We start from the raw sequence: 22,063 nt of genomic DNA, 5'->3' as shown, positions 1-22,063 counted from the left end.
AATCTGAAAAATCTCTATCCCATCCACACACTACTCCTTTCCCCTGCCGAGTGAGTCACGCCTACCCCGAAAGGGAAATGGCTTAATGGTGTAATAATATTATAAAAAATTATTTATATATCAATTATTACATAATTGAAAAAAAAAATTAATTCAATTTACTTTGCGCACTTTTCATTAAATTTTCCATTTTAAAATCGGCGTTTCCTAATTACTCATGTAAAATTGACTTTATTTCTTATGTATTCGTTAGTCCATGTTTGTCCTTCCAAACAATAAGTAACTGTTGTGGTTAAAATTGATTTTAAAATGTAGCTAATAAAATTTAATTTGGAGCCTATTTTAATTTTGAGGTTTCAAATTTTAAAGTTTTTAAATGTTTGCCTTATATATTAGAAAAAGACATTTCAAAATATGTATACAAACAAAAATTTTAAACTTCTGACAATTAGCAAAATGGGCTCACTCCAAAATTATGCTAATTTGTAATGAATAAAGCACAATTGAAATGTCTTGTTTTGGATTTTAGTATGAAAATTGTACAGGTAAATTTATAACAATACAATTTTTTCAAAATAAAATTTTGTTAATTCTTTCAAATGTATTACATATTGTTAAGAATTTTTAAATTAGGTGATGTATTACCTTGAAAAAGACCTGCAACTAGGTTGAAACGTACGTTGGTTAAATGAATTAAAATTTTCGAATAATGATTCATTGGCATCTGAATCCATTTTTATTTATATTAGACCGTATGACCAGGATAAAACACATTCTCTCATTAATGATATCAACGGTGGAAAAAATTTCATAGTGTGGATAAACTCCAGTCACTGAATTCGTAATTAAAAAATAGTAGTTAAAAACTTTTTTTAGAATGAAGCCAGATGAAATTTCGACAAAAAAGTTTAGTTGCAGTGAAGTGAGATGAATTTTCAACAAAATAATGAAGCTATCAGGAAATGAGTTAAAGTTTTGACAGAAATCTGAATTCTTGTACTTAAGAAGAAGATTTTGCAACAAAAAAATTAATTTTTTACCTACCAAAATGATGAATTTTCAAAATCAAGGGAAGGCCTGAAGATCGAGACGTCTAACAGACGGTTCCACACTACATTTTTTTTATATTTATTTTTTTAAACTTTTTTTTTGCATAGAAATGTAGAAGAGGGTAAAAAAAACACATTCTCACTTTCGGTTTTTCCAATTTTGCATTTAAAAAAAAGAGTGAAATCAAATTTTTTCATACAAATGTTAATTCTGTATTAAAAAAAAACTTTTTACTGCTTTTTTAAATACAAATTTCGACACACAACATTTACGAGGTGTGAAGACAAAGTTTAAAATTAATGTCACGTTATCAAAAAAGTGTCCAATTTGACAAAACGTGCCCCTCCAATCGTGTTAATGCACTTATACGGTCATTTTGAAATAGAATTAATCAAATCTGACATTTTCAAATATTATATTTCTAATGATATTTTCGAGATGAAAGAGAATAAAAAGTAAAATAGAAAATTGTATGCCCGGAGCTGGGTCAAATCCGACCCAATGATGCCCTGAAATCGTATTCATGTACATGTACGGTCCACTTTTAAATAGAATTTATAAAATGGGACATTTTCAAACATCATATTTTGAAAGCTATTGTCTAAAGGGAAGAACAGAAAAACAAAAATTGAAAATCCTATATCTGGAAGTGGGTCAAATCTAACCAAACGTTGCCCTGAAATCATAAAACTGACATTTTCAAATATCATATTTTTAAATCTATTTTCTAGAGGAATGAAAATGAAAAATAAAAGAAAAAATCGTATATCCGGGAGTGGGTCAAATGCGACGAAATGTTGCCCTGAAATCGTGTCAACGCACCTATACGTTCAACTTTGAAATAGAATTCATAAAATGTGACATTTTTAAATATCATATCTTTCAAGATATGGTCTAGAGGAAAAAAAAGAAAAAATTCAAAATCCTATGTTCAGAAGCGGGTCAAATCAGACCAAACGTGCGAACGAAAAGCAATTAGACGGTTTCACACTGAATAATCTAATTTTTTTAATATTTAATTTTTTCACGTTTCTTGCATAGTAATGTAAGGAAAGGGTAAAAAACACAGACTGACTTTCGGTTTTTCCAATTTTGCCTTTAAAAAAATGAGACTAAAATGAAATTTTTTCTGCAAATGTTAATTTTGTATTAAAAAAAAATATTTTAATGCTTTTTAAATACTAATTTGCACACAACAGTCACGGGTAAATGAAATTTATGAAATGTTACATTGTTAAATATCAAATCTTTAAAGCTATTGTTTTGAGGAAAAAAAGAAGAAAAAATTCAAAATCACATGTCCGGAAGCGGGTCAAATCTGACCAAACGTGCAAACGTAAAACAATTAGACGGTTTCGCACTAAATAATTTTTGTTTTAGAATATTAAATTTTTTCAAGTTTCTTGCATAGTAATGTAGGGGAAGATTAAAAAACACACTCTCAATTTCAGTTTTTCCAATTTTGCCAAAAAAATGAGAGAAAAATCAAATTTTTTCCTACAATAGTTAATTTTGTATTTAAAAAAAATATATCACACTGCTTTTTTAAAAACTAATTTTCACACACAATATTCACGAGGTATGAATAAAAAGTTAGAAATTAACGTTCCGTTATCAAAAAAGTGTCCAATTCGACAAAACGTGCCTCTCCAATCGTGTCAATGCACTGATACGGTCAATTTAAAAATAGAATTAATCAAATCTGACAATTTTATATATAGCATTTCTAAAGATATTTTCGAGAAGAAAGAGAATAAAAAATAAAGTAAAAAATCGTATGTCCTCACGTGGGTCAAATCTGTGTCCCTGTCAAGCAATTAGACGATTTCACACTAAATTTTTTTAAATATATATATTTTTTTACATAGGAATGTCGGGTACATGCCTCGACAGTAAAAAGGGGTTATACAGCTCCAAGGGCAAATAAGTAAATTTATTTTCTTATGTTTAATTATAATTAAACTTGAAAAATTAAAATTAAAAAAATTACCGAGATGCAAACTTTTAAAAATTTCATCTTTTCTTGAGAAATATAAAACATTTGGTGTGTTAAAAATTTTAAAAGAATTTCTTTTTAACAGCGATTTAGTTATCGCACTGAGCGTGGCATCGTAGCTATGGGGATTAGGCGTTCGACTTATAAGCGCGCGCTCAATTTTTAGCGCAGGCGGATATTTTAATAAACTGCGTTTGTCTTTAGTTATTAGTAATAAGTCTTTTTCTGTCCAATTTCAACAATTAATTTAGTTTAAGTATAACGTGCGGAGTATAGTTAATATTTAAATTTCAAGAAAAATACGATAAAACAGAGGAGCGTTTGTCGGAGGCAACAGAAAGCTGTAAATTCTTTCGATTTCACTTTTGCAAAGAAAATGTTTTTAAATTTGAATTCATATTTTCCTTCTTTGAATCAAAAATTTCTGGTAATAGATTATGGCAATCTGCTAGTTAAACTTTTCTGCTATTGCAACCGTAGCATCATACTTCAGAATTTGAAGCATGATCATTTTTTAAAATAATTTACAAATATTCTATTTGAATCAACTTTGATTCGGAAGTATTTCTTCTTTCAGTGTGTGAGAAACTATCTAGATTCTATTAAGAAACTATTAATAGATCCTTATTGGGTTGCCTACTGATGACCTCGCTAGATGAGCGTGGCGTCTGCGCTTGCGCCCTCGATAGATTGCCACTTTAGGGCCTCGATAGAAAATAGGAAATCTAGACAGGGCCTCTTAAGAACCAGATTATAATTTAAACCCGGTAAATCGTGTCAATGCACTTATACGGTCCATTTAAATTTTTTCCAATTTTGTATTTGTTTTCATCACTTTATTATTTTTTAAATTCAGCGTGGCTTTTTATTCATTTCATCAGCTCTTTTCATTTCCTTTTATTTTCTTGAAATTCATGCATACATTCTACTGACACAAATCGATCGTTTCTACATAAAAAGTATATTATTTATAGTAGTCCATTTTTTGGGCATATCAAAGCAAGATACGAGAGTAGATAAATCGACAAAAATTGTGCACCTCAAACTCTATTTGAAAGTATACTGTATATATGCATTTATACGATTTCAGGGAAAAATTTGGTCGGATTTGACTCACGTCCAAGCATACGCTTTCTTATTTTATTTTTTATTCTCTTTTCTTTTGAAAATATTTTTAGAAATATAATATTTAAAAATGTCAGATTTCATTAATTCTATGTTAAAATGGACCGTAGCAGTGTATAGGCACGATTGGAGAGGCACGTTTTGTCGAATTGGACACTTTTTGATAACGGAACATTAATTTTTAACTCATACCTCGTGAATGTTCTGTGTCGAAATTAGTATTAAAAAAACAGTAGAATATTTTTTCAAATACAAAATTAACATTTGTAGGAAAAAATTTGATTTTGCTCTCATTTTTTTAAGGCAAAATTGGAAAACCGAAAGTGAGAGTGTGTTTTTTTAACCTTCCCCTTCATTTAAATGCAAAAAAAAGTTTGAAAATATAAATACGAAAAAAAAAATTAGTGTGAAACCGCTAATGTTAGACGTTTCGAACTTCAGGCAACAAGGATAGATTTTCTGAAATGCTGAATCAAAAAAATGATTTTTTTACAAAGTTGTTCAACTTTAAAGGATAAATTGAGTAGCAAATTATAAACATTTAATAGTCGCAATATTAGTAAAAAAAATTCTTAACTAAAAAAACAATTTTTAACAAAATAGTTACATTTCTAAGCACAGAGATAGATAGGTTGTTAAGGGCATGTGATACTTACAGTTTCTCCAGCTTTTTTTCCACAAAAATGAAAATTTTCAAAAACTGAATTCGCAGATGCTATAAAATATCATAACGGACGTCCCCGGACTCTTTTTTGAGGGATAATAAGAAAAAAATTAATGTGCTAAATAAAAATGTTATGCATATGTCCTATTTTGAGGTTACGTCGCTTTTCATCTCTGCCTTTCCGATAATCTGGAAATTATTTATGAAGTAAACTTTTTTAATTACCTGCAAAAAGGGTTAGTTCCGGGGGATTAGTTATTTGCAAGTCCAAAGTTTTCGACCAAAAATATTGTGTAGTTTGGAAATAGCGCACAGGAGAATTGTAACATACATAACCTCCAAATGTACACACGTTGTTAGCAATATCAAAATATTGTTTGAAAAAAAACACAAATAAAGTGTGCGGGGACGTCCGTTAGCATGTTCGCTATCATTTCCAAAATTTTTAAGACAAAATATTGATTATTCTAGAAAAAAAGCCGTCGGAACCTAAAACTGGTAAAATCGATACTCATTCCTAAGCGTTATGCAAATTAATCAGATTTTGCTGAATTAAAACTTTTTTGAATTAAACCCAAAAAAAAGTGTATGGGGACGTCCGTTAGCATGTTCGCTCTCATGTCCCAAATTTTTAAGACAAACTATTTATTATTAAAAAAAAAGCCGTCGGAACTTAAAACTGGTAAAATCGACAATTTTGTAAGTATCACATGCCCTTAAGCAAAATAGAATAATTTAGAAGAAAATATTGAATTTTCAACTGAAAAATACGTATTCAAATAAAAAAAGATGACTCCTGAACAAAATATTTAAATTTTCAAAAAAATTAATAGTTTTAAAAAGAAAGTAATCATTAAAGAGAAATTTACATTACATTCATGCACATCAGGACTTACCCAATTTTCTTTTATCTAATGTAGCATGATGAATAAAATTATAAAAGTTGTACTTTTTTGCAGTGTCTGTTCGAGTAGTTCCCTTTTTTATATCGTGCGTTATTTGGTGTTAAATTCTGATCATCATTTGATTTTGCAAATCTTATAAATTTTATAACTCATGAGAATGTAAAACATATAGAAGGACGAGTCCGGTCGGAAACGAACAGTGCGATATTGATGATAAATGAGCTTATTCGTTTATGTAAATGAAATATGTGTTGTTAGGGTAGTTCAAAAATTTAATTTTCGTTTTTGTATTATCACAGTATTGTTAACTCCTAAGACGTATTTGAGGAATAGTTCCTACCCAATAGCTTTTAATTTTGACACACGCAAGTTTCTTAAATTGTTCCCAGAAATGCCCCAAAAACTACAAAGTAGCAGATTTCTAGCAAATTCATGCTGAACACAGTATTTAAACCAATATTTTCAACATAATTTATTTTTAATCGATAATTGACGAGTTTTGAAGTTTATTATTTGAATAATTTCTGTTTGTTTAAACAATTTTTTTCACATCAGGCAAATGATGCCCTCTGGGTAAATTTGGTTGTCCAGGTAAATTGGGTTGTGCATCTGCATCCAATTTTGCAAAAAAAGTTTAAGTTTATAGAGATATTCTGCATCAGCAACTTAAACTTTCAAAAACAGTGAACAATCAATGGCTAACAAAAATAAACTCTATGAATTTATGAAATTAAAAATAATTCATTGAGAGTAGTTTTTCAAATCCCTTTGGTGCACTTTTTCAAGATCCAAGGGAAAAAGGATAGGTTCGTTAGCCTCGTCTTTTCGATGAATATTAAACAAGCTAAAATATTTTTGTAATTTTTGACATTTGTTTCAAGATTTAAAAATGCTATGTATGGCAATTTGTGATACTTGCGAAGTCAAACAACGTATGCAATATCAAGCGCGATATGAAAAAAGTCAAGAAAAGAAAAAAAATTTCTCTTTAAGAGCCCTACAAGATTTGGATAATACGACTTTTAGATTTTCTAGACAAATTGGAAATTAAATTTTGATCCCACTGGACATAATAAAAAATGAAAAATGTCATTTTGTGTATGAATTATGCTGGATAAAAAAATATGATTGTGGATAAATTATCTATCCAAAAAAGGTCTACAAATTTCTTTTCAATTATTTTTTAAAGGATACGTAGTTTTATTTAATCTTAAAATTTGATAATTAAAACAAGCAATTGAATTCATGTAAAAACCACACCCCGTGTAGAAATAGCTCGGTTTGACCCGACCAGAAGAAGGTTTCTGGCCAGAATCTGACCGGGTCAAACCGGGATGCTATTTTTTTAATTGCCCGGCCGGGATCTGTCCGAGTTCCCACTGAGACCAAGTCGGGCCAAAAGTGGTCAGGCGAAAGACTAATTTTTTGACTTGTCGTGACTGCGAAATTGTTGACCAACTTCTTTTTATTTTCAAACGTAGTTTCCCGGTGAAACTATACTTATTTTTTTTGTGATACGATTTTTGCTTATTTTTAATGTATTTATATATTATCTTGAATAAGCAAAAAACGTAATAAGAAGAGAAATAACTTTTTCCGAACAAGGTTTTGAATTACGTTATCATGCTTGCACGTAATAACGATTCGGCGACTTCGGAGTCTTTAATGCTAAAAACGCAGTAAAACGTCGGTGGACGCCAGGTTATCCGTTAAGAAATTTTGTTAAATTTCACAAAATGGTATCCAATTTTCTGGAGCAAGCGGATTATTTATGAAGGTAAGTGAATTATTTTGTTAATAAGTAAGAATTATTAATATTCTTCAAAATTGATTTTATCTCTTGTGAAAAAACCTATGCAAACTAAGTTACGCTTAAGGTAAATTTGTTATGCAATTTAACTTTAATTTCTTACAATTCAATTTCTTACAGAAACTTAAGAATCATAACCTATATTTTAGTCCTTACATTGAATAAATGTTTGCAGTTAATATATTTAATATTATGAATGCAATTCTTAAATTGAAATTCCAACATCTTGTCACAGGTGGAAACAAATGCTGACAAAGATTCTTATCTCTACCAGTTGGTAGAATAGGTTCGCTGTGGTGAAAAGGCTCTAGTAAAATGCGATCAAGGATCCCAGTCAAAAACCGGTCGGATTCCGACCGGGTTACCCTATTTGTATCCGGGATCCGATCGGGTAACCCGACCGGGAGCCGACTGGGTACACCCGGCCGGGATCCGACCAGCGCAGCGTGACGAAACCAACCAGAATCCGACCGAGCACCTGACCAGATTCCGGATACAAGCAGGGCAACCCTCCCGGAATCCGGCCCGAACCCGGTCATAATTTCTACACGGGACAAGATACGAAAAAAATAAATAGACAAAAGTTGTTCAATTAAGAATGGAGCTAAAATTTGTAGCAAATCTTATTTTAATAGGATGCGCAGTTTTTGTTTTAATCGTAAAAAATAACATTAAAAATATCCAAATTAAGTTCGTGGAAAACAATACAAAGCAAAGAAAAATGTTAACTAATATAGTTTTGTTTTATAGGATTCCCGATTTTTTTATTGTGAAAGGAAGACCCTTAAAATAATAACTTCTTCAAATACATGCAGCTTACGAATTTTAATGATTTGAATTTCTTGAATCAGGGTATTCGAGAATAAAAAATTTGTCCAAAGTAATGAAAAAATATTAGAGTAATCATAAAAGATAAAATTTGTGCATTATTTTGCAAGATCCAAGTAAGCAGTCGCTTTCCAAATTCGAGGTTCATAAATAAATACAATATACATTTGATATAATAGAGCCCCAGCGATAGAAGATAATAAAAAGAAAAAAAAGGAGATAATTTTTACCAAACTTTTTTAGACTTTTTTTTAGAGAACTCTCCTTGTTTTCCAAACTGGAAAAGAGCGTATCGCCTTATTCCCTTAAAAAACATCATATTTAATCCCCGATAAATTCTTCGACTACAAAATGTTAACTTTCAACAACAAAATATACAAGTAAAAAGTATATGAATTAAATTTTTTGTTTAATTTTTACTTTAAAATTAGCAAGATTAAAACGAACTAATTTTCGAAATTTTATATGATATTGTTTAATTTAAATTCTATTCCAAATAAAAAACAGTTATTTTTTAATTCAGAATCGGGAAGAATAGCTTATAGATAAAATAGTTAAACGTTGTGATTATAATTGGAATCTTCTTTCTCTTCTTTGGTTTCACATATAAACATTGCATCAACTTTGTCTTTTTGTTTGTTTTGTTTTTCTGGTAATTAGTTTTGCTACTAATAATTAGAAATGTGTTTCGAAATGATTAAAAAATTTATTTGTAGATAGAAAGGTTTCAAAAGTTTTTTTTTGTTATCAAGAATTTAGATTCCTCACAATGTTCAAACTGGCTCAGATGCTTTATGAAATATTTGTACTTTCCGAACATAGATGAAACCTAGATGGATCTTATTGGTGAGGCTTACTGAGATTAAAAAAATTTCAGTAAGCATTAAGTTTTTAATTTGATAATCAGCTCCTTGCACGTGTATCACATTTACACTTTAGAAATCGAAAAGCACTCACAAACAAGTTCTATTATTAAAAAAATAATAATTTAGGATTTTACTGTAGTCTTCTTGCTGACGAAAAATGGTATGCACCGAAATCAGAGCATAAATTGAATTCATTAATCAAAATGAGATTTCGGACATCTTCAACTCTCGCTGCTTTGAGACCCTGAATCTAAAAAACCGGTTAGCCATCTGTTTCTGTTTGTCATTGTCGTCATTGTCGTCATTGTCATCTGTATACAAAATAATTTTTGAAAGGCAACTGGGATAAGATATTACTTTGGCATACTTTGACAATACATATTAATGACTTTGTTGGACAAAAAAGAAGTCATTAGATTTATAGCCTTTTCAAATCTAGAGAAAACAAAATAGGCGGAAAAGAAAATTTTAAGCCAAGCAAGATTTTCAAAATGAGTTTTAAAATTTTTTTGAGAAGCGGATATAAAAAAGGGCTAAAGTTTCTGAAATTCTTTTTAATACGACGAAAAAATAATAATGTTATACTTTGTTAGATAATATATTTTTATTTTAATACAACTACAAAAAGGAAAAGCAAATCTGGGAGCACAAATTTATTATTGTTGATTCAACGTTATCTCTATCGAAGCTGTGAATTTGACTTGACTTTTTTGAACATTTAATATCAGCTAAAATAATGTAGAGGTACACAATAATAATAAATATTTCCCGGAGACAAGAAATTTCATTTGAGTGAAAAACTTAATATTTTCTCAGTGAATAAGCTAATGAAAAAACGTTAATATTTTTTTTCAAGAAGTTTAAAAAAGAACTGACAAGAAAATGGCTGCTGTATATACTAACTGTTCCACCACTCTTCCGATAAATGCTTTGGTAATTTTTTTAGAATAAATAGAATCGAACGAAAAACAATACTTTTTCAGACAAAATCTTTGTTTTTCCTGGACGAATTACGCATTTATGAAATTTTGTTAATAATTCTAATAAATATCAAAATTTGTTTGATCCAGAATTACCAAGAATGAGAACATCTAGTTAAAAGTGTAGTTACATTTTTAGTTCGAAAAATTAATTTTCACCAAAAAATAAACGAATTTTGAACCGCTAATACTCAATTCAAAACTCGAATTTTTAACTAATTGTTTAAATCTCTTACCAAAATGATAATTTTTTTAAATCTAGGATTAAGATTTTACCAAAAGAGATGAATTCACAACAAAATAAATGAGGTCTCCACAAGGTCCTTGAATTTCCCCCTCGACATTTTAAATTTCCCACAGGAAATTTAGTTTCGCAAATTATACGTTATTTTTCCAATAGTTTGATTTTAAACCAAATAATTAACTGTTTTACCGAAACCGTTGAATTTTCTACGTGGATAAAAAGTGCCAACTAAGCAGTTGTTTCTTTTACCTTAAATGATTTAATCTACGAACATAAAGTTCTCAAAGAAAAAGACATATTTTCTACGAAAAAGTTATAGTTTTTGAAGAAAGGTTCATTGTAAACTATATAGTTTAATTGTTTACCAAACTTTTAAATCTTCAAGAAAAGAAGGCGAATTTTTATAAAGTGATTGAATTTTGGTTAAATGTATGAAAAGCGCATAGTCCTCCGATTTTTTTTAAACTCACTATGCTTATGTAGTTTTGTGCGCTGATTACGAACATAATCTAAAAATGGTCGTAAATTCGATTCGCTTGGTTAAAACCTTGAAGATCCCATGAAAGGCATTTTTTTCGTTTAACATATTACGTCAAAAATTCTATTTTGAGAAAGAGAATTCTCCTTACCATAAAATTTATTTAGCAAGCATCAAACTTACAAGGTGTCTTTATTATGAAAGTAAAAGTTTAAACAACATTGGGAAAAAATATAAAGAAGGTTTAAAGAAAAAATTTGGTATTTTTGAAAATATCACGAAATTTAAATACACATAACTTCCTGGAAAATTCTATTTTCTGCGAATTTAAAAATAGGTAACGCCTAATTCCTTCTAAAATGAACAATCAAGGCTGCATGATTTTCAGGTGAGGTAAAGCATTTTTCTGGTAAATAATATTGTACTTCATCAATAAAAAATGTGTTATTGAATAGAAATATTTTATAAGCTTCTTTTTGTTATTAAACCTTTTGATTATCCACGGGGGTCAAACTGACTCAAATGCTTTATAAAATATTTGTATTTTCCCCTTTCCAAACACAGATTGCATCGTAGATGGATCTGATTGGCGAAGCATTCACAAATCAAAATTATATTTTGGAAATCTTTTAATGTCGGCATGCCCAGCTTTTGAATCTTCAGAAGCCTGTTTTACAACTGTATCTGCATGTCGTTGTTGTTATTGTAGTCTTAATACAGGATAACATTTGAAAAACACCTGAGACTAGGTTGTACTTTAGCAATACATATCAAGGACTTTTTTGGAAAAAAAGAAGTTATAAGATTTCTACCCTTTTCAAATAAAAAAAAAACAAGCGAAAAGGAAAATTTTAAGCCAAACTACGCATTATATAACAAAAAGCCAAAAAAAAGATAATCTTGGCTTTTTGAGTTCCCTAGAAGATTTCCAAATAACTTTCAGAATTTTTTGAGGAAATTGAAACTTCAAATTATGATCGCACAAGAAACTGTAAAAACTAAAAAAATTCTATTTTCCGGTGAAACTATAAAATATGCGAAACCATATGAATAAACAAAAATAACAAAATTAAACTTTTGGCCAAACGAAACGAGCTATGCAAAAAGTATGAGATAACAGACCGTAAAAAATAATCTTGAAAATAAACTAATTTACTTTTTGGAAAAACGACAGAAAGTACAATAAAATAGATGCGATTATGCCGTTCCAGACCGAGGTCGAGCAAGAATAATGCGATTCCATTTGATTTTAATAAAACATTGCACTTACGTTAAAAATTCGATACGTATTTTTTCATTTCGATGTGATACTCGAATATCTCGAGATATGATTTTTAAAAATTTGTTAATCAAAAAAAAATCATTGAATTTCAATCGCTCACTGTAAAATAAATTTTGAATTGAAAAAATTGTTGTTGTACTGAAAAAAAGCATTCACCCACAAGCTTAGCGAAGTAGTACGAGTATAATGTACATCCTGTTGTTTTTTTAATAATATACTGCATTTTATAAACAATTGTATTTATTTTGAACTTGGAACATTTTTTTCTCGTGTTTTCTTACCTTAAAATTTCTTTTCGAGATTCTGAAATATGCAGGAAAAATTTGAGAATTGAGAAATGAAAACTCTAAGTACTCTATGCTACAGTACTTGAATTATATAAGTGTACGATATTCATGTTTATAAAACCCCAAAGATGAATCATTGACGAAAACGGTAATATATGATATTTCAACCAAAAATTATTCCGATTTTAAATGAAAAGGAGTTGAATTTATATGAATACGAATTTTCTACTAAATACGTTAATTTTCAATAAAAAATATAAATTTTCAACAGTAAATGAAACATTTATATTTTCCGTTAAAAAAAGCGGTTAGCTTTTCGTCTTTCAAGATAAATTTCTAATTTAAATAATCATTGATAAAAATTGATTTTTCATCAAGCCGTTCACCTTTTAATTAGGTGCTAAGATAAATTTTCAAACAAGAAAGATAAATTCTAAACGAAAACTGTAATTGATGATATTTCCTGCAATACATATTTTTATTTTAATTAGAAACTATATTCAATGTGATAAGAAAATACAAATTTTCTACCAGAAAATGCTTCATGCTGAAAAATTATTTTTTAAATAAACAGATGAAAGGTTAGCTAAGAAGATTAAGTTTTTCAAGAAACACTTACATTTTTAACAAAAAAGGTGAATCTTCAACCGAAAATCTAAATATTTAATAAAGTAGTTTAACTCTAAAACATGTGCTTTAATTTTCTCGCATTTCATCGAAACAGTAGAATTTTCAACCAAAATGAAAAATTTAACGTAAAATCGAGAAAAAGCGGCAATTTTTAAAAGAAAAAGAAAGGGTTGACGGAAAAGTGCCCGTTCAGCAAAGTGTGATGAAATTTTAATCAAATTGGAGAATTTTCCAGCATAAAAGATGAATCGTGAACCAATTAATTTTTAAGAATATAGATGTAGTCTCAAACCAAATGATGTGTTTTTAACACAAAAAGACGAATTTTCATCGGAAAAGTATTCAAGAGTAAGGAAGTTGTGCTCATTCGTCTGCTACTGTGTACAATACTTCAGAAAAATACTTTCCGTTCTATGAATTTCTTTGTCATATCTTGATGACCGGCATAATTATAAACAATTATGTATGGTTGAAAATAAATATTTTTGTAATTCACAGTCTAAAAGTGCAACCTGTTAACCAGACTTCTAATTTAATATTATATTAGACATTGTCTGGTAATTAGAAACATCTCGTAATTATAGCCCCAGAGGAGCTGAAAATAGGGAAGTCTCACACAAAATTTGTTTTTGTAATCTATTTAAAGATATTAAATGCATTTTTGCATTCTATCAGGAAAAAATGTAATGCTGAAAGTGAAAATATTAGAAACTAAGGATTCCAACTGCAAGCTCTTAAGTAAAATTCAGGAATTTCGCTAAGACCAGATGTTTTATTTGACTGAAAACTGTCATATCTTCTCAGTGGATAAGATGGAGAAAAAAATTTTTAATTTCAAGAAGCTCGAGTTAAAACTGACTCGAAAATGGCTGGTATATACAATACCTTTTACGACTCTTATCTAATAAATGTTCTATATATTCTTTAAAATAAACAAAGTTAAAGAAGGATAATAATGCTTATGTCACTTTATACACTTCTGGTATTTACCAGATCTATCACGCATATAAATTAGTAATATCTCTCTCTTTATGAACTTTGGTTTGATTCAGAAATATTGAGAATTACAACAAGTGTTCCAGAGTATATGCATACTGCTACAGAACCTGTATTATATAAGAAGACGATATTTATGTTTATAAAAACCGTTTCTTGGTTCAAACAATTTTAATTGATATTGATTATCCAAAATGAATCCCCAACGAAATCATTAATACTTAATATTTGAAATAAAGACTATATTGATTTTGAGTGGTTAAAAGTTTAATTTATCTGATGAATACAAATTTTCTACCAGAAAGTTTAATTTTTAATTGAAAATATAAAGGACTCACGCGCAAATACATGGTAAAAAAGGTCCCGCTGGAATTTTCGAAGTTTTTCATATTTTTCAGTTACTGCTCTCCTAATTAAAAAATTCGTATGGCAAAATCGCAAATAATTAACAGTGTTTGCGCTACGACGATTTAAATGTCAGATTTTGGTACATATTTTTATCTGTGAAGTTGAATATTTCACAGACATTTTTCCACACTTTGCAATACTCTCGTGCAAGTTTATGCAGAAAAAAAAATTGGACGGGCGAAGAATGCAATGTAATAGCTTCGGAAGTGATAAGCGCTAAGCGTTTGGGCGATGCTCTGAGCGTTTGGACAACACGCATAGCATTGATATAATTTCACGTTATCGAGATTCAAACACAAAATTATATTTCTATTATGAAGAGGTGTTTGGTTGCGTTTCAATTTGGCACTGATCTACTAGTTTATGTCAGGCACTCTAAAGCACATTTCACAGAATTTTCTTTTTATGTTAACACTTTCATCCTACCTTCAACGCTAAGCTTTTAATAAAAGCACTCAGACAACAAAATAAACACCCAGCGTTGCTGTTGGACTCTGATTAGCTAGCTTAATGTAAGTAGTCTAATATTTGGTGAAAATAATAGTCTGAGGACTACTATCACCTCGATGGTCATCAAGTGGTGTTCACAAACTATGAATATATATCATTAATATGAATATGTGACATCAGATGCATTCAAGTGATTCAAGTGACTCTGGTATGAAACACAATCAAATAATTATTGCGGACTTGAACTGGCTGTTTAGCGTCAAACATCAACGCTAGGAGCTGATTTTGTTTTCTAGATGCTTTCTTGAATGCTTCGCGTTGAATTTAAAGTGGGACTGTCAAAAGGAGATAAGCATTTCGTATATGATTTTTTAGACTGTTGCATTAAAATTGTCCATTCAAAGCGAAAAAGCAACGCTGGGAGCTTATTTTGTTGCCTGAGTGCTTTTATTACACACTTAGCGTTGAAGGTAGGATAAATGCGTTGGCACAAAAGAAGAATTCTGTTAAACGTTCTTTAGAGTGCTTGACATAAGTTGGTTGATCAGTGCTTAATTGCAGCTCTGGGTATCGATTGTTTTGTCTGGCCATTCAACTCAAGCGCTTTGCGAAGAATTCATGATGCAATCTTTCAAACGAAAGTAGCGTTTCTTATGCGTTTGTGAATCAGGTATTTTTATCACCGATTCAGACAAGCAAACTATCCTTGTCAATAGAAATATAATTTTGCGTTTCAAGCTCGATAACATGCAATTATATGAACGCTTTGAGCGTTGCCTGACATCTTAACGCATCACCTGAGGGCATAACGCTTATCACGTACAACGCAATCACATACATCGCATTATTCGTCTCTGTAATCCTTTTTCTACATAAACTTGTACGAGAGCAAAGCAAAGGGTGGAAAAAAAGTATATGGTATATTACACTTTACAGGTAAGCATAAACTTCAAAAGATTAAAAAGCTTTGAAAATTCCACCAAGACCTTTTTTACCATATATTTGGTGCAAGGATTCTTTTGATAAAAAATGGAAATAATAGATTTTATGCTGAAACTAATGTATCAGGTCATGATGTTCTTAGGTATACTCTCTACGATGCCTGTGATTGGCCAGAGCGCCTTACCGTAAGGACTGGTCGTACTTGATTGGCCAATCAAGTCTTTTTTAAAAAATTCGGGAGAACGGAAAGCCAAATCGGATTGGTATTATATCCATTGTCCCTATTGATGTTATTAGGGTGTTTTAAGATTTCGATTGCTTCTCTATGTTTTCTTGAAAATTTACGAACAAACCTCAGGGGCAGCAATGAGATCCCCAATCTCACCTGTAATAGCCAATGTCTTTATGGAACATCTAGAAACTAAAATCTTCAACCAAGCCAAACTTAAACCGGAATTCTGGTTCCGTTACGTTGATGACACATTTGTCATCTGGCTCCATGGACGAGATAAACTGAATAAGTTTTTCGATTTTATCAATCAATTGCATCCTAACATCCAAATCACTATGGAAATAGAACAAAACGGAAAATTTCCTTTTTTGGACGTATTAGTTCACAAAAAATCTGATAACACATTAGGAAATGAATTTCACAGAAAACCTACGCATACAAACAGATACCTACATACCTCCTCCCACCATCACCCATTTCAAAAACAATAGGTCATCAACTCCCTTGTATACAGCTCTAACTTTTTGAATTTTGATCCAAAATGGCTGGCTAACGAACTCGTCCTTAATTTTTTGTTAAGTGTGACAAAGATCGATTTCATTTTTTTCATTTTTTTCAAGGGTTATCGTGTTTACGGACCGACGGATAGGCAGACAGACAGAAGACGTCGTAAAAACTTAATTTTCGGATTCAGAGGGTCTCGAAACGTAGAGATCTGTTGAGAAACTGTAGAGTCAAATTTCGGACAATTCTAATACTTTCTCAATCATGAATGATAAGAATGTAAAAACCCACAAATTTTCAGCAGAATACATGAATTTTTAACTTAAGAGGATCATCTTTTAACCAAATAGTTAGCATTTTTAACAAAAAGCAAATGGATTTTCAAAGAAACCATTCATTTTTTAACCAACCAACCAAACTAAAAACCTTAACGTGAAACCGAGAAAAAGTGGCTGTTTATTGAAATTGTCAAAAAATTGAGCTAGATTTAGCAAGGTAGGACTAATTTTCATACAAATAGCTTGATTTTTTACCTACTGAACAGAAAAATTTAGAACAAAAAATGGAATAGGTGAATTTTTGGTTCAAAACAGAAATTAAAAAAAAAAAAACTTATCCACTAGTTGAATTCAACAAAAAAAAGAAATATTAAAAATGGTTATAGCCGCAACCTAAATATACCCGAAAATATTAGTTTTTCAATACAATATTAAATTTACGCCAGAAAATAAACTCAACTTAAATTTATTTAGTATGAGGCTGGGAAAGGGATAGGGTGCAACAGAATTTCCCCCTTTTCTCTTCCAGCTCCATAAGTGCCATTTTCAAATAGAAAATGTTATTTGTCTGATTTGTCATCGTATTTAAAAAAATATATTATTTTGTAATTTCTAATTTTTTACACATTTTTATTCCTATAAACTTTAGTTTGTCTATTAATTAATAAACCACAAATGCTTCCTCTATGAGAGCGCAAATACATTTGCTAACGGGAAGCACGGTTCTCATGAGATATGCGCCATACCAATATAAATACAATTAAAGTGGAAACACTCGATAACAAATTCAAAGCTATTTATTGAAGTTATTAAATGCTCAACCTAATAAATTTTTTCCATACTGTTTAATTTTCAAGCTCATGAGACAAATTTTCTGCAAAAGGGTTGAATTTTGAACGAAACAGGTTCTTCTCCTACATTTTTATAATGATGAAAAAAGTTTTTTTTGTGAATACTTTTTTGCTGCTTTTCTCATAATTATTAAAATTTAGGACCATACCCACCTTTTTCAGTGCTTCTTATTTAGTATCCCAAATTTGTAACTCGATGCAGCACTTCGTGTTAAAATAAGTCAGCAACTAAAAAAATTGTCCGTAAGGTAGGAAACGGGTCACGTGACCCACTTGTCACATGGTCTTAAAAAAATATTAAAACTGTCAAAAAAAAAAGATTTCGATTTCGATAAACAATGAATTTATTTATATGCACGATCGAAAATAGAATGTATCTATTAATATACTATATCTACATTCACAGGACAACCTTAGAATATAAATAAGAACCATTAATGTATTATTCTCAGGTTATTTTGAGATATCTTTAGAATATCCAATGAATACCAAAATTTTTGCATTGTTGGATATCGCTCGCAATGTTTCTAAGGTATCATGTTAAGTATGTGGGCTGTTACAGAATGCGAATGATACTCCCTGGTGCTTAATAAGCGTCCCCATTTCCTAAATTTATCTGAGCTTCCTTTGGAGTATGAGTCTGATGAACATGTTCGAACATCATAAGTTCTAGAGGGAGAACAAATGTTTAAAAATGTCGTTAGCCTGTAAATACATCAGTGTAATATTGATCAACATGATGAACGTGGTGCTCCAATTCATAGTTGGGTATTTTCCGACGGTGCACGTATGGAAACAAACGACGTCTAAAATAAAAACAATGAACATGCATTGTCACCATGATGGACTTATCAGGCAAATGGTGCCCTCCAGGTTAATTGGGTTGTTAATCTGCACTTAATTTGGTAAACAAAAGTCACTAATCAACAAAACTAAACACTATGTACTTATGGAATTGGCAATGTTTCACTGAGAGTAATTTTTTCATGTCTGTTGAAAATCTAAAGTCAACGGTAGCTTTTTTTCATAACAAGAGATAATTGTAATCAAATGTAAACTCTAGAACACTTGGACTCTTAAATTTCAAGAGAGTCTTTCAAAATTGTAGGTAATTTAAGTCGATTTTATCATTAGTTTCTGTAATGCTATCTAATTTTAAAAAATTAATCTATCAGTAGTCTGTATTCTGGATGGGCAAGTTAACTTTCGAAACAATGATCAGATTGTATTGAGCTTACACACACTTTTTCAAAACCAAAAAAAAGTATTCGACAGCATTATTGTCTATATCGTAAGATTCTGTGTGTGTTAGTTTTTTGTATTCGAAAAGTCGAACAATTTTTCCGATATGAAACGCGAATGAAAAAAGTCAAGAATAGAAAAAAAAACTTTCTCTTTCAAAACCGTACGAAATACTCGTAACAACTTTTTGCATTCTGCGGGAAGATTGGAAATTAAATTTTTATCCCACAAAACATAGTTTGAAAAATGGAAAATCCCATTTTGCGGACGAACTATGCAAAATAAGAAAAAAATATGACTGTGGAAAAATGAATCGTTTTTTATCTTTGTTTTCTTAGGTAATAAACAGAAAATAATAAAAATTTAAAAAAAACTAATCCGTAAATTCCTGATATAGCACACTATGTGCCATCTTGCTGACGTCACGGCTGACGTTGCTTCTCTCTGTCTCTCTTACTCTAAGGTCTATTATTTCATTGGGAAAAATTAAGATACCACGTTGTCTGCTATAGTGTTTTTAATCTATCAATAAAATAGTCTTGCTTTATGCGAGACGCGTAGAACAAGAGTCTCACATCTGTGACTTCTAAGTCTCGATACTGGCCACCAGCGATACATTGTCTTCTTCACAATGAAGTCAACATGAAATATTTTTTTGGTAAGAAGTCCTGTTTTTTGGTATTTGTTAAAGATTCACACAAAATTAATACAATGTTAATGAATGAAGTATGAATTATTAAAAGTGTTTTATACAATGATATAAATGTAACACAAATAAGAGAGAATAGTATGTGTTCTAGAACAGCATGTGGTCAAGATGTTCGATTGTATCATCGGCAAAAATCTGCTTCTCATTTGTCGTACGCTAAGGAATTGAGTCAAAATTGTGCAGGTGCTTCAAAATTTTAGCGGATACTCTCGAGGCATAGCCAGCACGAAACCACGAATATTTTTGGAAATTTTCACACTTTGGCGCCTTGAATTGATACCAAACAAGGTTCCAAGATTGAGCAAATTTTCTCGTTTTTCCAATATAAACTCGTTTGGTCTTTAGCGAATCTTCGTACATATATTACATATGAAATTTGTGAACGATGGATTGAAAAAAACATCCACTGGTTGCCATACTTCTATAAATTTTAACTGTAAAAGTTGGAAAAATATAGATTTCTCAATGCAGTCTAAATGCGGTCTAAATGCAGTCTCAATGCAGTTTAAATAGTAATGAAGTGCTCGAATGAAGCAATTTTTTAGGTACATAATCTGCTAAGAGTTATTTTTGTAGAATAATAGTGTCTGATTGGGTTTTCTTCTACTAAAAAATCTTCTCGTGGACCAATCTTTCGAAAGAATAAGAATGTAAAATAATCATTTGGAATTTACACATAATAGTTTTTAGATAAGTCATAAATGTAGTACACGCGGAAATTTTTAAAGTCAGACCAGCATTATAAGTAGTTCATACTAGTTCATATTAAAGAATAAATAAGACACTTATCGCATGGGAGTCGTAAAACTAAGTGTACATAGCAGCCATGTTAGTGTCCATTCTATCACGAACTTCCCTAAAACTTATATTTTTGTTCCCTATCATCTGATCCACTAAGAAGATATGAAGATTTTCACAGAAATACAACTTCTTGTCTTTGCGGGCTTCGTAAATTTTGAACGTGAGTGTAATGTAATATGAAAACTGGAAACTATTATTATTATTTATTTAATTTTAAACATAGTCTTTAAAATTAGATTATTTTATAATTTAAAATCGAGTAAAAGCCTTATAATAATAAAATCATACTGACAGAATAACTTGCGATACAAAAAGAAATGTATGAGCTTCAATGTGGACGGGTGGAACATCTTGCTTCATAATTGTTAATTAAAGTTGTCAAAAAATATGATCAATAAGTTCCTATGAAGAAAGGGTTTGATTTGAAATATATATATATATATATATATATACAATTAGAAATTTGTCATAAGGACAACCGCAGGATTTCGCCGGGAGCGGGTGCTAATCTGAAAAATTGCACCCACTTCCAGCAAAATCGCTGTAAAATTTTAGCCATAACCACGTCTCACAACCGTGAGATAGGTGGTTACAGTCTGTAAAGGAATCAATACGACGATCCAGCAAAAGCCTCGTGCACACTAAGAAGACGGAGTGACCCAAGGACAACCGCCTTTCGCATTTTTCCCGCAAGTGTTCTAGCATATTGTTGACACGCAGGGATGCTTTTTAGGCTATTAGCAAGTAAAAGCTTGGCACCTCCAAGAGCGCCGATAATAAGGACGATCAGTTTAACAGAAAATTCCGGGTACAATCGTTGCAATCCCCTTATAAGGTCTCGATACCTCTCTTTCTTTTCATTCTCCTTGGCTATGATGTTTTTGTCAGATGGTGCCGAAAATTCGATAAGGAACATGGTTCGCTTCTCGAAGTCAAGAAGAACCATGTCAGGCATCGAGTGAGCAACAGAAACAATTGTCGAGAATATAAAGCTCCAGTATATGCGGAACTTCCCATTCTCGACAATTGACTCAATTTCCCTAGGAGCATTTAGCTCACAAGACATTGACTGATCATTCACATTTCTGTGGAAGATACCGTGCATCCTCTTATGGAGGAGCTGTTCACGAAAGTTTTTCTCTTGTGCTTTTTTAATTCGGGCTTTCAGGAGTGAGTACTCGAGATAGATTGGATTTGATGCATTTTGATCACTCCTAATACTGAAGTCAAGTCCGAGTGTTTCAGCAGCCTCCTCCGCTGCTTTGTACAGAAATGCTCCTTTGCCCACTTCTTCGTGATTCCTGACCTTTTTAAGAAGAGGGTCTCTTCCATTGGCAACTCTGTGTGCTGTACCCAGAATAATCCTGTTGTGAAGACATTCAAGACTCAATATTCCGCGACCTCCTTGACGGCGTGAGATGTATAGTCGCGGAACGGAAGACTTAAGATGCATGCTTTTGTTCATGTGCATAACCTTTCTTGTCCCGATATCAAGAGATCTGAGC

The sequence above is a fragment of the Belonocnema kinseyi genome, chromosome 3 (genome assembly GCF_010883055.1).
Source record: "Belonocnema kinseyi isolate 2016_QV_RU_SX_M_011 chromosome 3, B_treatae_v1, whole genome shotgun sequence".
Taxonomy (NCBI): domain Eukaryota; kingdom Metazoa; phylum Arthropoda; class Insecta; order Hymenoptera; family Cynipidae; genus Belonocnema; species Belonocnema kinseyi.
The sequence above is the reverse complement of the archived record's forward strand: the minus strand, read 5'-3'. Positions refer to the sequence as shown.